At 38.4% G+C, this 16,901-nt stretch overlaps 1 protein-coding gene across 3 annotated transcripts in view; it reads right to left on the bottom strand.

Moving 5' to 3' along the window:
* The window catches only part of SMURF1 (SMAD specific E3 ubiquitin protein ligase 1), a 94,461-nt gene that overhangs the window by 25,794 nt on the left and 51,766 nt on the right, over positions 1 to 16,901 (bottom strand). The window lies entirely within an intron of this gene.

Raw genomic sequence — 16,901 nt, 5'->3', positions numbered from 1 at the left:
GGGCATCAACTATAACAAATGCAAAATGTTTTAGTTTAAACTTGAAATCTTACTTAAACACATGCAGATGGATTTATCAATGTGCTCTTAAAACTCACAGGATCACATTAATACCAATTCCAATTAAGACCTACAGTATTTACCTTCATAGCTACTGCTAACAATAAAAGGAACTGTCCATTTTTGATATTCTGATAAATAATACAATTTTGTAAATGTAAACTTTGGTATGTTGGAGAGAGAAAGGGGAGAGTTACAGAAAATACGGGGCCATCATCAAGTGTTGTGAAAAACAAAGACAAAATGCATGATAAGAATTTCGCACAATGTTGGCATACAGAAAGAATGCAATAAATACTAATTGTTGTTAGTATTTTATTAATGAGGGGGGATCGATTACTGGTAAGAAATTTTGTCACCAGATTTGTTACATGATTAAAGCTACTATATCACTAATGTCTCTTATACTTATGCAAACTTCACAAATTCTGCTAATTTTTAAGAATATAGTGTTTTATTATGAATTTATAGTATTTCACAAAAATATATTCATATCATATATTGTTCTGCAAACTTTTCACTTAGTACTTTTTTATACAACAATTTTTATCAAGATATAATTCATACACTATACAATTCATCCATTTGAAGTGTATAATTCATTGGTTTGTAATATACTCACTGGGTTGTATAACCATCAGCACAATCAACTTAGAACATTTTCATCATCCCCAAAAAAAGAAATCCTGTACCCATCAGCAATCACTCTTTATTTAACCTCAAACCCCACCAGTCCTAGCAACCACTAATCTACTTTATGTCTCTGGATTTGTCTATTCCGGACATTTCACATAAGTGGAATCATAGAATATGTGGTATTTTGTGACTGGCTTCTTTCACTTAACATGTTTTTAAAGTTCATCCATGTTGTAGCATGAAATCAGTTCTTCAATCCTTCTCATGACTGAGTGATATTCTATTGTATAGATATACCATATTTTCTTTATCAACTTATCAGGTGATGGGCATTTGGCTTGTTCCTACTTTCTGGCTATTGTGAATAACGTTGTCCAGGTTGTTGTGTAGACTTATATTTTTATTTTTCTTGTAAACCTATGAATGAAGTTGCTGAGTTATATGTTTAACATTTTTAGGAACTGGCAGAATGTTTCCCACAGCATGTGCACCATTTTAAATTCCCACCAGCAGTGTATGAGGGTTCCAGTTTCTCCCCATCTTCACTAATACTTGTTATTGTCGGTCTCCGTGGTTTTATATCTCTGTGGTTCTAATTTTCATCTCTGATGACTAATGACTTTGAGCATCCTTTTGTGTGCTTTATTAGCTATTGATATATCTTCTTTGGAGAAATTTCTATTTAGATTTTTTTTTTTTTGCCCATTTTTAAATTGGGCTATTTGCCTTTTTATTATTGAGTTGTGAGAATTCTTTGTATATTCCAAATACCCTTATCTATAGATATCTATATTCAGTTGCACCCCGCCACAACTCCATATCACAGGTTCCGCATCCATGGATTCAACCAACTATGAAATGAAAATATATATTTTTTTAATTCCAGAAAGTTCCAAAAAAGCAAAATGAATTTGCTGTACCCCAGGCAACTATTTATACAGTGTTTACATTGTATTAGGTATTATAAGAAATCTAGAGATGATTTAAAGTATATGGGAGGGGGCTTCCCTGGTGGCGCAGTGGTTGAGAGTCCGCCTGCCGATGCAGGGGAAGCGGGTTCGTGCCCCGGTCTGGGAAGATCCCACATGCCGCGGAGCGGCTGGGCCCGTGAGCCATGGCCGCTGAGCCTGCGCGTCCGGAGCCTGTGCTCCGCAATGGGAGAGGCCACAACAGTGAGAGGCCCGCGTACCACAAAAAATAAATAAATAAATAAATAAATAAATAAATAAATAAATAAATAAATAAAGTATATGGGAGGATATGCATAGATTATATGCAAATACTATGCCATTTTATATAAGGCACTTGAGCATCCATGGATTTCAGTATCCATCAGGGTGGGGGGGGGGTGGTCCTGGAACCAATCCCCAGCAGATACCAAGAGACAACTGTATATAAATATCTACGTATCTATAGATAAAATATCCTTATCAGATATGTGATTTGCAAATATTCTCCTACTCTGTGGGCTGGCTTTATACGTTGTTTGAAACACCAAAGTTTTTAATTCTGATCAAGTCCAATGCATCTGTTTTCTTTGGTTGCTTGTGCTTTTAGTGTCATGTCTAGTAAGACTTTGCCTAACCAAAAGTCTCAAAGATTTACTCCTATATTTTCTTCTAAGGGTTTTATACTTTTAGCTTTCTTTTATAATTTTAGCTCTTAAATAGACATTTAGGTCTATGATCTATTTTGAGTTCGTTCTTGTATTTGATGTGAAGAAGGGGTCCGACTTCATTCCTTTGCAAGTGGATATCCAGCTGTATCAGCAACATTTGTTAAAAAGCCTATTCTTAAAAAAAAAAAGAGCCTATTCTTTCCCCACTGAATTATCTTAACACCCTTGTTGGAAATCAATTCACTGTAAATGTGAGAGCTTATTTGTGGTCACTCAATTCTATTCCATTGATCTACAGGTCTCTCCTCATGCCATGACCACTCTGTCTTGATTACTGTCTTAGTCCATTCGGTCTGCTAACAAAATACTATTGGACTGGGTAGCTTATAAACAACATTTATTTCTCACTGTTCTGGAGGCGGGAAGTCCAAGATCAGGGTACCTGCATGGTTGGGTGAAGGCTTTCCTCCAGTCTGCAGACTTCTCATTGTATTTATACAGAGCAGAAGGGGCTAGGAATCTCTCTGGCATCTCTGTTATAAGGCACTAATCCTACCCATTAGGATTCTACCCTCATGACTTAAGTACCTGCCCCAAAGACCCCACCTACTAATACTATCACTTTTGGGGGTTAGGGTTTCAACCTATGAATTTGAGGGGGACACAAACATTCAGACCACAGTAATTACCATAGCTTTGTGGTAAGTTTCGAAACTGGGAGGTATGAGTGCTCAAACTTTGTTCTTTTTCCAGATTGTTTTGGCTATTCTGGATCTGTTCAACTGTCATATGAATTTTAGGATCAGCTTGTCAATTTCTACAAAAAAGCCAGCCTGGATTTTGATGGAGATTTCACTGAAGCTGTAGGTGAATTGAGGGAGTATTGTCATCTTAGCAAGATTAAATCTTCAAATCCATGAACAAGAGATGTTCTTCCACTTATTTATGTCTTCTTTAATTTTAACTGTTTTGTAATTTTCAGAGTATACATTTTATACTTCTTTTATTCAATCTATTCCTAAATATTTTATTATTTTTTATGCTATTATAAATGGAATTTTTTTAATTTTGCAATATTTCTTCTTTATTATTTTTGAAGAAGATATCAACTTTGGAGTAATTCAAACAAAGTTTCAGTTTGTTTTTTTTTAAAGAATCAATTTTATTTATTTATTTATTTTTGGTTGTGTTGGGTCTTCGTTGCTGTGCATGGGCTTTCTCTAGTTGCATCCAGTGGGAGCTACTCTTTGTCGTGGTGCACGGGCTTCTCATTGAGGTGGCCTCTCGTTGCAGAGCACAGGCTCTAGGCGCGTGCACTTCAGTAGTTGCAGCATGTGAGCTCAGTAGTTGTGGCTCACAGGCTCCACAGCGCAGGCTCAGTAGTTGTGACATACGGGCTTAGTTGTTCTGCGGCATGTGGGATCTTCCCGGACCAGGGATAGAACCCGTGTCCCCTGCATTGGCAGGCGGATTCTTAACCAATGTTTGCAGGAAGTCAAGTCTCCAACACATTCCAGACTTCTCATATGGTACCTCTGGGATCTTAGGGCCTCTCATTACCAGAGCCGGACCAGACGTTTCCTGCATCCAGAGTTGCTGCCGTCACTGCGGCTGCTTGAAACTCCCCAAAGTTGCGAGCCAACGACTGGAATTGTTTTCTTAATTTCATTTTCAGATTGTTCATTTCTAGTGTACAGAAATACAACTGACTTTTGTATATTCAACTTGTATCTTTTGACTTTGTTGAACTCCTTTATTATCTCTAATATTTTTGAATTTTCATATATAAGATCACATCATCTACAAATAAAGATAATTTTACTTCTTCCTTCAAAATCTGGATGCCTTTTCTTCCTTTTCCTTGTCTAACTGCCCAGTACCCTCAATACAATATTGAATAGAAGGGCTGGACATCCTTGTCTTGTTCCTGATCTTCGGAGGAAGGCATTCAATTTTTCAACCATTGAGTATGATGGTAGCTGTGGGTTTTTCATAGATGCCCTTTATTAGGTTGGGGAAATTTCCTTCTGTTCCTAGCGTATTGAGTGCTTTTATCATGAAGAGGTGTTAGCATTTGTCAGATGCTTTTTCTACATCTCTTGAGATGATCATCTGGTGTTTGTCCTTTACCTATTGATATATGTAGTACATTAACTGATTTTCAATGTTAAACCAACCTAACAGTCTGAGATATTGGGTTGGCCAAAAAGTTCATTCGGGTTTTTCTGTAACGTCTTATGGAAAAACCCAAACAAACTTTTTGGCCAAACCAATAAAGTCCACCTGGTTATGGTGCATAACTGATCCTTTTACCATGCCTGGGCTTTTCTTTGTAGAAAGTGTTTTCAATTACTAATCCATAATTTCTTTACTCTTTATAGGTCTATTCAGATTTTCCATTTCTTCTCAAATCAGCTTTGGTAGGATTATGGCTTTCTAGAAACTTGTCAATTTCACTTAAGTTATCAATTTGTTGGCACACAGTTGTTTACAGTATCTTCTGATAATCCTTTTTATTTCTGTATAGTCAGTATTAATATTTCCTCCTCAGTGTAATCCTTATACCATTGCTTTCCAGTGGAAACACACACACACACACACACACACACACACACACACACATATACATACACACATACAAACTCTTCCATCTTTTTTGTGGCTAGATCATAATTTATTACAGCTCCTGTTAGTGTTTTATTTCTTGTTTCTCTAATTACAAAGGTAATATGTACTTATGAAAATATGAAAACTCACAGATGTGTAAATAGAAACTGCATGCCTCTAAAACCTCATCATTACTCTTTGTTTAGCATTTTCCTGGCTAGTCTCACATGCTTATTTTTTCCCATTTAACTTTAGAATTATTTTCAGCAAGTTTAAAAAAATGACTTCATAAATAAATTTGAGGGGAATTTACCTCTTTACAATATTAAGTATTCCCATTCTTGAATGTAGCATATTTATCCATTTATTAAATTCTTCTTTAATGCCTTTAAGTGACGTTTTCATAACGTATATTTCATAAACGTTTTCCACATTTCTAATTGGGTTTACTCTTAAAGTGTTTTGGTTTTTGTTACTATTGTAAATGGGAGAGTTCCTTTCATTGCACTTTCTTTTTCTTTTTTTAAATCGTCAAGATACCTGTTCTTTTTTTTTTTTCATTGCACTTTTCAATTGTTATTTGGTTATAGGAAAGCGATTAATTTTCTTACGATAATTCTAAATCTGCCACCTTTTTCAACTCTCCTCAAATAGGCCTGTGATGTCCTGTTTCCTTCCACTTCCCTTTGCTTTTACACAGCTGCTTCCAAATCTTAAGTTGAAATCTTCCCAATCTGCCTAGAAACCTGGTCCTCGCCCAGGGTTCATGACTTCAGATCATCAGCAACGCCCATCTGCTGTACAGGCCAGAAATCTGTGCGCCATGCTTTGACTTCCCAGCCTCTCTCAGGTGTGCTGACTTCTCACCATCTCCACCCTTGTTCAAGCTCCCAACATCAGCTATCACAAAGTCATCTCTTCAAAATTTAAATCTCATGTCTTTTTCCTTTTTAGAAATTCCCCAGTGGCTTCCCATTGCAGAACTCCAGACCTGTCAGGCTCTGACCCCAACTTCCCTCACCTCCAGTCTCAAACATTATCCAACCAGCTCGGGGCTCTTGTTTTTCCAAGGTGCTGATACTGGCTTGCTTCTGACTGGAAGAATTCTGGTAACATCTCAAAAAGATTATGTACATATGTTCATATGTATAAGACTAGCAATGTCTTGTTCATATGTACAAGATTAGCAATGTCTTAATTTAAGGGTCATTCCAGTGGAATTTGGTTATATCAAAAAGTGGAGAAGGTTTCAACAGAGTCAGCACAAAGAGAACTTTGCCTCGATTTTGTGCAAAGATCATTTAGGGTCACACTGAGTTTAGTTCATGGCATATGATTTCTCCTAGTAGAAAAATTTTGTGATCTTGAGATCGAATTCTCTTTGTCCTCTCTACCAGATATGATAAAAGATAATTTATTACACAGCATAAAATCCACTCTATCTAGATCTACCACTCATTTTTAAAGAAATATGTTATGCACCAATTATGAGTGAGATTCTGGGGATACAACAGTGAGCAAAAGAGACATTTACTCTTAGAGAAAATGAAGCTTATTTTTTCAGAGTATACTACCGCATGGTTTCTTCAGCCCCAACTCTGAAGTGCCCCTCTTCTTTGGACAAATCATGTCTAAATCCGTAATTTCCTAATCACATACCATAGTTTCCTAATTTGGGGGGATAAAGAAAGAACAAAGTACATAATGTTCACTTAGCTTCTGAAAACACATGGGAAGGAAATGTTTTGCTAACATTCAATTAGTAAATCAAGCTTCTTTACCAGGTCCCTGACAGAAGCATAGGGTCCCCAAAACACTATTTGTGGTTTCACCCACTCCCAGGATAAGCTACAACAACACAAATTTAGTACTTTATTACATCAACTAAGAAATTGTCAGGGAGAGGGATAAATTAGGAGGTTGGGATTAACAAATACACACTACTATATATAAAATAGATAACCAACAAGGACCTACTGTAGAGCACAGGGAACTCTACTCAATATTTTGTAATAACCTATAAGAGAAAAGAATCTGAAAAAGAACATATATATGGATATATACATAACTATATATATATATATATAAATGAATCACTGTGCTGTACACCTGAAACTAACATGACACTGTAAATTAACTATACTTCAATAAGTAAATAAATAAAATTACATATATTTTCTAATTTGTGTCAATATTTCCACTATTTTTCAATTCTCCAAGGCTAGAAACTTTGGCTGTCATTTTCAGTCCTCCTCCTCTTATGTTTATGTGTGTCACCAAGTCCTATCTTTTCTTGCTTCTGAAGTTTCTTGAACTTGACCTTTCCCCTAGCTGTGTACCCACTCTCCTATTCTGGGCTCCACCCACTCGCAACTTAATCTAAGAGCAACAGGGCCCCCAGCCCCCACTCAAACCTCCTAAGTTCACAGGACATTAAGCCACCAGATCGATCTTTTGAAATGCCATTTTCATGTTCTGAGGCTCAAAAAGCTCCAATGGCTCTGCATTGTACATACGGCAAACCTGAATTTCTCCCTGGGTTTTAAAGTGCCCCATTCCCTAGTCACTTACATTTCCCGCTATCCTTCATCGCCCCTCCTGTGGGCCCCAGCCATTACCACCTCTAGGTGATTTTTCCCAGTCCTTGATGCATTTGACAACCCCTCTCTCTTCGCTGTGCTTGGTCCAGGCAAAGTCCACTTTCTCAGTGACGTCTCATTCAGGCCAGTGTTTCTTAAATACCACTCTGTGATAACATTTTCACTAGTGCCGAAATTAAAAAGATAAGGACGCTATCGTGGAGGTTTTCATAAAACTGAACTAATTTATTTTAAATGCCTGCCCTTTGTTCTAGTGTAATGTCTTTTCTCTTTTTTTCATGTTAAAATAGCTTCCCCTTAATGAAATGAGGTAACAAAAAATGGTGATAATTTCAACAATGACTTGGCATGACAAAAAGTTGGCAATTTTAGGCTGATAGCCACAATTACAAAAATGTTTTGACTGATCTGGGAATCCCTTCTCTAGCCACCAGCAATCTCTTCCTTCTTTTTGCTCCCATTTACTTGAAGGGCCACAGAGTTGAGCGCTCAAGGTCTCTGCATTCAGGTGGCTTTGTGCCCCCAGCTAAGTTCTTCTGAAGAAGGAGCCCCTGCCCCGACCCTGTCTTCCACCCCTTTAGACATGGGCTTCACGTGGTGCTGGCCACCCAACAGGCAGATGACACAGACTATGATGAACCAGAAACAAAAAGCCAAACACAGAAACAGTGATAAAAATATAGAAAACTAACGTATCTCAATAACTTTAAACATCTAAGTGAAATTTTAATTCATTAGGAAATATAATTTCCCACCTAGGATAGGTGCCGGCACATAAATGTGCACTTAATGTATGTTATTACCTGTCTACCTCAGCTAACTTCTTTTTTTTTAGTTGCTCCGCGGCATGTGGGATCCTCCCGGACCAGGGCTTGAACCAATGCCCCCTGCACTGGCAGGCGGATTCTTAACCACTGTGCCACCAGGGAAGTCCCCCTCATCTAACTTTTAAGTCTAAAACTCATTTCTTTTTTTAAATCAACTTGGGGAAAAAATCCTTTAAACTGCAAAAAGGGGTAAAAACAGAATCCTGGCTAAAGGCAAAGAGGAAGGTTTCCTGATCAGTGTGTTTTCACTTAACATGCCATTTTCTAGGCCAGAGTCACTCATCTATCAATTCTCATACTTTAGGAAATCCTCAAATTTGCATTAAGTGGGGGGAAAAGAATCACATTTCAGTTATATCAACAGACTCAAAATGCCAAAATCTTCAATCCATACAGAGCTGAACTCTGTTCCATTATTTGCTTAATGAAATAAATAACTCTTTTTTACCAATAAATCCTACTCAGTAAGTTTAGACACACACACAAGACACATACATGTTTCCACTCTTCAGATACCATTTGATGATAAAATGATTTCTTAAAAAACAAGGTCCTACTGTAGAGCACAGGGAACTATATCCAATACCCTGTGATAAACCAGAATGGAAAAGAAAATGAAAAAGAATGTATGTATATATGTATATATGTATAACTGAATCACTCTGCTGTACAGTAGAAATTAACACAACCTTGTAAATCAACTATACTTCAATAAAATAAATAAAATGATTTCTTCTCTGCAGGGAAAATGGTCTAAGTTAACAAAACACACTTTAGCAACCACAAGCTGTCCCTGTCGGCTTTGGAGGTGAGGGTTACTCTGAGAAACTGACAGTCCTTAGATGGGCTTCCAAACGTGTTGTAGCTTCATCTTCTATACGTGTATTCAAGTAAAAGATAAGGGACAAAATACCGTGAATTATTTGAGCTCAGAAGTGTGGCAGAGTTCAGCCCATACTCCCAAACCCTGCTGGAGGCGGGGCGGGGCTGCTGTGGCAGAGACTCTGCCTCTTCTCATGGGGCAGTGCTCAGCTCCAAAGACCAGGGGCTGTGCCCGCGCCTATGCCTGTGCCCCTGGGGCTTTTACCTACTTTGTTTTCCACCTAACCTTTACAGGATGAGGCAAGTGGACATGAAGGGAAGCTGTCACTTTTTCCACTTTCATTGGCTAAATTATTAAGACTCAGAAAGATTAAGTAGCCAGCCCCACTTCTACCCCATTCCATATTACACTATCACAGCAGCATCGTCGCTGTTATCAGAGCTTGAAATTAAAGCCTCTATTATTTTTATGCTCTTCATGTCTGCCTCTCCCCCACAAAAATGTCCACAGAAACAAAGACTGTGTCTTTTGTAGGCACTACTGTGTCCAGAGCTTGGTATGGTGCCTGGCACAGAAAGGTTAACTTCTACAATATTTGCTGAGTAAACATTAGGTTTATTAGGTAATAACCTTTTCTTCCCCCCTTTCCTTCACTGTCTAACTACTGACTAGGACATAAGCACTAAGAAGGAAGAAACTATTTTTTTGAACCATTACATTCCTAGCATGGAGCACGGAACCTGGCATCAATTAAATGCTCAATAAACGTTTGCTGAAATAAATGAGTGAGTGAATGAATGAATGACACAGTTTTCCTGGAGCCTCCACTGTGGTGTCTGACTGCCACCCCATACTCCACCAGGGGTCCAGGGCCTGGCAGATTTGCTCACACACTCAGCCACCTGATAGATGATGTTCTTCAGAATGAGTTTATGCTATTTCATTAGTGACATTTGGTTGGCACTAAGGATAAAAATGTCCCCCTGCAGTTCCAAAGCCAAAGAGTACATGACAGTGAGGGAGAAACGCAGCACATGTTAGAAAGAAGTAATGAAGTCCAGAGGACATTTGGAACTTTTTATTTGCACAAAGCCCTCATTAATGAACGAAGCCATTTTTACAACTTAAGGGATGATTTTCAAGGACTGATGAGGATATTACATTCCAAGAAAATCTATAACTGAGGGACATTTTTTAATTTTTTTAAACTTAAATTTTAAAAAAATTTAAACTTTAATCTTAAAATGTTGCTTTTCTTGACATCCTGGATTTGCCCCACAAAATCTACAGGAGGATGACTGCTTCCTGGGTGAAGGAAGACAACAGGCCTCAGAGGAAGCAATTTCCAAAGCTACTGTTGGCTTTTGTTTGATTTTTCTTTTCCCAAGTATTACAGGCTAAGCACCTTTGCCTTGAAAGATAAGAAAAATAGCTCATTTAATTTCTATCTACAGATCCTGTTTCTGTCTTAAATAAACCAAATGGGATGTTTTTCAACCACATCAGAGTGGAACAAAGACTTCAAGAAGAATTAGGGGGATTTTCTAGGTAGAAGCATATTCCCTTGCTAAGAATATAGGAAAATTCAGGTTTCCATTAGAGAAAGTTTTATCTAAATAATTAAAGTTATATTCCAAAGTTAATCAATTCCTTTGATCAGTTAATCATCAATGTTGTCTCCCTAAATATGTTCTTCTTTTGAATAAAGACACTTTTCTTTCAAGTGTCCTTATTCAAAAGCCATATGTGATGACAACGTTTATTAACTCCAAAACTTAAAAAATAAAACTCCAAGACTTCAGCCCCGATGTCTAGTATCTCATTTCCTGAAAAGCTCATGGTGATTTTACAACCAGGAACTAAGGAGCAATTTGCAACTTGAGCTTCCAAAGCCACCCTGGAAAGCAGACTGTCTCCCAGGCAACCATCTGACCAAGTCATCTGCCAAAAACACTGGATGAAATCTATCAATGGAATCTCAGTGGGAGGTTTGGAAGGTTTGGAAACTTTGTCATTGTTTTGCCAACCTTTCAGAATACAATCTAATTCCCCCTTCCTAGACCTAATAACAGCAGCTAAAATGTATCAGATGCTTACAAGGTAATTAGGCACAACCCTAAGTGTCTGACAAGCACGATCCCGTTTTTTCAACACCACAATTCCATGAGATAGTTACTATTATATTCATTTCCCTGATGAGCAAACTGGGGCTTTACAAGATCACATAACTTAACCAACAAAAGTCAGTTAGTAAAAGCTGCTGCTTTTGCCTAGTGCATCCGTTTATCCATTTAACAAATATCCGCTGATGACCCACCATTGGCCAAGCCCTGTTTCAAGCTCTGAGAATTCCATGAAGAACAAAACAAAACAAAAAGGTGCTTGTCCTGGGATACTTCTCATGCCTGAAGGTTTGACTTTTAAGGAAAGTAAACTAAGATCATCTTTTCTTTTCTTTTCTTTTTTTTCCTTTTAAACAACTGCTTAAAATTGACTTCTCAAGCTTGAACTATCTTCCTAAGGCTATACACTGTAAAATAAAACTCAACTTTGTCAGGAAGGAGATGAATTTTAATCCCAAAAAGCTTGTCATTAAGTGAATTATATTTGATTGTCACCCTAGAAGGAAACTGGACAAACTCCATTAACAGGAGATAATCCAGGGTTAACAGCCAGGAGAACCTCGCATAACCCCAAACATCCTCACCCATCTGACTTCTAAAGACCTGTTAATGTACAATGAAGCTGCGCTCTTCTAACTACGTCATTTTAAACAAGGTGATAACTGCTGAGGGTAAAGGGGAAATGGAGGGATTTCCTGGGAAGAAAGCTAGAGTTAAGCAAACTCACCTACAACCTAATAATCAGTTCCGACCTAAAACAAATCGGCAAGGAAAAAGTAATAATTAATAAATCATAGCCAGAGAAAGTTCTGTCCATATTTTCTTTCAGTTACTGAGCTGACAAATGAGGGTTTATTAATTTGATGCATAGAAAGGTCAAAAGGGGAGGACAGAGTTTAGCAAAGTAACACATGCAAATATCCCCACACATGGCCATGAAAAACCCACAATAAGAAATTGCCTCGAAGTCCCTTATCATTGCTTTCTTATTATCATTTTATAGTGCTAGTTTCTAAAGCACTGAAGTATTTAAAGGTATCATTTGGCATGGTTTTACCATAAAATCTTCTATAATTACAAAGCGAATCATTATTCACATCACAACATAAGTCAGGGTAAAGTTAGTATGCTCAGTTTAGTCAAGAAAAATAGAAGAGCAGGAGATTGAACAACTTGCTCAAGGTGACCTTGAAAAGTTAGTGATGGAGACAAGAACTTGATCCATCCATGAATGAAATGCACGTACCTCACTGAATTATGCTCCTTAAGGCGACTGAGTGTTAAGACTGAAACAATTTGTTACAACATTAAAAATTTTAAGTCTACATGGTCAGTATCAGATTCATAAGATCATTTAAATTAAAAAAAAAAAAAAGATCTTGACCCAGCAATGCCTACTTAGGTATGTAATTAACAGAAAAACACTTAGACATATGTTAATCATGTACCATTAAGATGATCGTCAATAGTACAATGAATAAAGAAGTTGTGGCATTCATAAAATAGAATATTATACAGCAATGAGAAAAACAAACTACACAGAATTATGAATGAGTCTCACAAACACAATATTCAATGAAAAACATAAAATATATTGTATGATGTCATTTATATAAAGCACAAAAACAGACTAATGTACACTGTTGAAGTCAGGTGTGATTATCCTTTAGCAGGAAAAGTAATAACTAGAAGGGATCACGAATAACGTATGTGGGGAACTAGCCAGGCTCTGCTTCTTGATCTGGGCACTGATTACACATATGTGTTCAGTTTGTGAGTGAGAATTCAGTGAGCTTTACATTTAAATATTTCTAAATCAATCATAAAAATCAATAGAACAGAATAGAAAGCCCAAATATAAACCCATAGGTATGAGATCAATTGATAGTCATCAAAGGTGCCAAGATAATCCAATGAGGAAAAAGCAAAAAACAGACTGGAAAATGGGCCATCCAGTTGAAATAAATGGGATACCCTTGGGGGGTACAAATAAACAACCCTTACCATACATCATACACAAAAATTGACTTGAAATGGAGCATAGACTTAAACATAAACACGAGGTATCATTAAGAAAATGCAAAGGTGGGACTTCCCTGGTGGTGCAGTGGTTAAGAATCCACCTGCCAATTCAGGGGACACAGGTTAGAGCCCTGGACCGGGAAGATCCCACATGCCACGGAGCAACTAAGCCCATGTGCCACAACTACTGAGCTTGCACGCTAGGGCCCGCAAGCCACAACTACTGAGCCCTCGTGCCGCAACTACCGCAGCCTGCATGCCTAGAGCCCATGCTCCGCAACAAAGAGAAGCCACCGCAATGAGAAGCCCGCGCACCGCAACAATGAGTAGCCCCCACTCACGGCAACTAGAGAAAGCCCGCACGCAGCAATGAAGACCCAACGCAGCCAATAAATAAATAAATTTTAAAAAGAAAAAGAGAATGCAAAGGCAAGAGAAAATTCTCCCAGTCAGGAGAAAATCTTCACAGTGCGTGCATCTGGCAAAAGACTGGTATGCAGAATTTATAAAGAACTCTTCACAACTCAATAATCATAAGAAAAACAACCCAAGTTTAAAATGGGCAAAAAACATAGGCACTTCATCAAAGAATGAATGGTCAATAAACACGTGAAAACATGCTCAACATCATTAATCATCAGTGAAATGCAAATGAAAACCACAAATGAGGTACCACCACATGCCCGCTAGAATAGCTAAAGTCAAAAAGTCTTTGGGGCTTCCCTGGTGGTGCAGTGGTTGAGAGTCCGCCTGCCGGGAGACACGGGTTCGTGCCCCGGTCCGGGAAGATCCCACATGCCGCGGAGCGGCTGGGCCCGTGAGCCATGGCCACTGAGCCTGCACGTCCGGAGCCTGTGCTCCGCAACGGGAGAGGCCACAGCGGTGAGAGGCCCGCGTACCGCAAAAAAAAAGTCTGATAACTCTATGCACCAAAGGCACAACTTTAAAACAATGGCTAAAACGAACATTTCTTTCAGAAACATATAAATTGTCAAAATTGATCCCCCCCAAATAGTAAAACCCTGACCAATAACTATAGAAATTGAAATGGTAATTGAAAATCTACCCACAAAAACAAGGCATCAAACCCAGATAGTTTTACTGGAGAATTCTATCAAGATTTCAAGGTACAGATAATTCCCACCTCATAAAAACTATTCCCACCTTATTAAAAAAAAAAATGTGGGGAGAAGCCACTCCAACTGAGTTTATGAGGCTCACACTAAAACAAGAAACTACAGGAAAAGGAAGAAAAAAAAAAGAAGAAGTATAGGCTCTGGTAGACACCCCTGGTCCTCCGGCTATCTAGTCCTCCTCTCCTTCCTGGCAAACGTCAGACCACACTTTGCAACTCCCTAGAGTGGGCTTGGACCACATGACTGCAGTACTTCTAGCAGAAGCGGTGTGCGTCATGTACGTCACTTCCGGGTCAAAGTCTAGAATAACTGGTAAGAGAACTCCGTGCCTCCGTGAAGCCTGAAGCCACCGTATGGTGGAACGGTAGAGCCTCTCTCAGCTCTGATATCCTAACAACCTTGTGGAAAACGGCCTCCACTGGCGCACAATGAACACGTGCAAGAATTCAATAACGGTTACCTGGGGAATGGGGGTGGGTATAAGGGAGGCTGCAGGAGAACACCAGGGCTGGAACTGGTGGGCAAGGAGGTCTGTAGCCTAAGGTTTTTGTTCTTCCTCACGGAGGGGGCATTTATATAGTGTTTCTTAATTAAAAATAAATCTCATAGGTCCAAGAAAAAAAAGACAAAGAAAGAAATGGACAGAGGAGTAGAAGAAGGAAAACGTGAAGGGGAAAGAAAAGTTGAGGGGAAAGGGGAGGAAATTTAAAATTTAGCATCAGGAGAAGAATCTCAGTATTCGTAGAATCTTGGATTGGAAGAGTTCTTGAGACCACCCTTTTAAACAGATACGAGGCTATCTAAACTGTTTACTGGTGCTTTTTCTTTTTTCCTGTTTATCTTCTTTTTAAACCAGGGGAAAAATAAATACGTTAAGATCTGTTTTTCAAAAAAGTTTCTAGGTTTTATTCTGTAGGAAGCCATGTCCCTAATATGAACAGATACATCTAGAGAGAGATTTAATAATGATTAACTGTAAAACTAACAGTAACAATAGCTAATATTTATTGAGCTTATTCTGTGCCAGACATTATTAATAGAACTTTACAGATTATGTCTTATTTAGTACTCACAACAGATAAGGAAACCAAGATTAGGTGAGATTAAATTACTTGCCCAAGACCAGAGAGCCTGTAAATTTCCTCCTTGAGTCTGACTTGAGAGCCCAGATTCTCTACTGCATGTACTCTGATACAGTATGTTTCAAAAGGTATAATTATGGTGACAAGTTGACATACAACATAAGGAAGCCAGAATACTCTAGAGAAACATATTTTTGTTTAAAAAGCAAACAAATATGACTTAAAAAAGTAAAAAGGGAACTAACTCTGCTAGATCCTACTTCTAACTAGAGAATGAAAAATATAATTGTAAAGCAGTGGTATCTCATTAAGGATACATTTTAAAATACAACAACTTGCTAAGTTATAATTTACAACTATAAAGCTCATGCCTTTAAAGTATGAATTCAATGATTTTTAGTATATTCAGAGTTGCACAACCATCACCACCATTTAATTTCACGACATTTTCATAATCCCCCAAAGAAGCCTTGTACCCATTAGTGGTCATTCCCCTCATTCCCCACTTCCCCAACCCCTAGCAACCACTAATCTCCTTTCTGTCTCCATGTGTTTGCCCACCCTGGACATTTCATACACATGGTCATGTAACGGGGAAGAGCTAAATCGACTCTACGTTGGATCTGTTTCTTTGACTTTAACCTTTGCTTTTCGTTGCTTTTGTTATTATAATCATACAGAATGGCCTGCCTCAGGGAACCCTGCCCACCTGTGAAAGGCTACAAGAAACAAGAAACTAACACATCCCCCTCAGGGAGACTGGTCGTTCCAGGAGATATCTGCAAAACTTAGGGCCTTTTAACTTTACTTCTTCATCTCCTCCCCCTATCTGTGCTATAAAAGAAACTGGCATCCAAACCCCGTTAAGATGGTTTTTCAGAGGCACTAGTCTGCCATCTTCTCGGTTTGCCGGCTTTCCGAATAAAGTATTCCTTGCCTCAGCCCCTCGTCTCCGATTCATCGGCCTGTCGTGCGGCGAGCAGAGCGAGCTTGGACTCGGTAACAGTCATACAATATGTGGCTTTTTATGACTGGTTTCTTTCATTTAGCATGATGATTTCAAGGTTCATTCATGTTGTAGCAGCAAGTATCAGTACTTCGTTCCTTTCTGTTGCCAACTAATACTCAGTTATATGGATATATCACATTTCATTTATCCATTCATCAGATAATAGACATTTCAGTTGTTACCACATTTGGGCTACTGTGAATGATGCATGAACATTCACGTAACAAGGTTTTACGTAGACATATGTTTTCAATTCTCTTGGGTGTCCACCTAGGAGTAGAATTACTGGGTCATTTGGTAACTCCATGTTTAACATTTTGAGGAACTGCCCAATTGTCCTCCAAAGTGGCTGCCCAAT

The sequence above is a fragment of the Hyperoodon ampullatus genome (genome assembly GCF_949752795.1).
Source record: "Hyperoodon ampullatus genome assembly, chromosome: 14".
Classification (NCBI taxonomy): domain Eukaryota; kingdom Metazoa; phylum Chordata; class Mammalia; order Artiodactyla; family Ziphiidae; genus Hyperoodon; species Hyperoodon ampullatus.
Note: the sequence above shows the minus strand (reverse complement) of the source record. Positions and strands in the feature narration are given on the sequence as shown.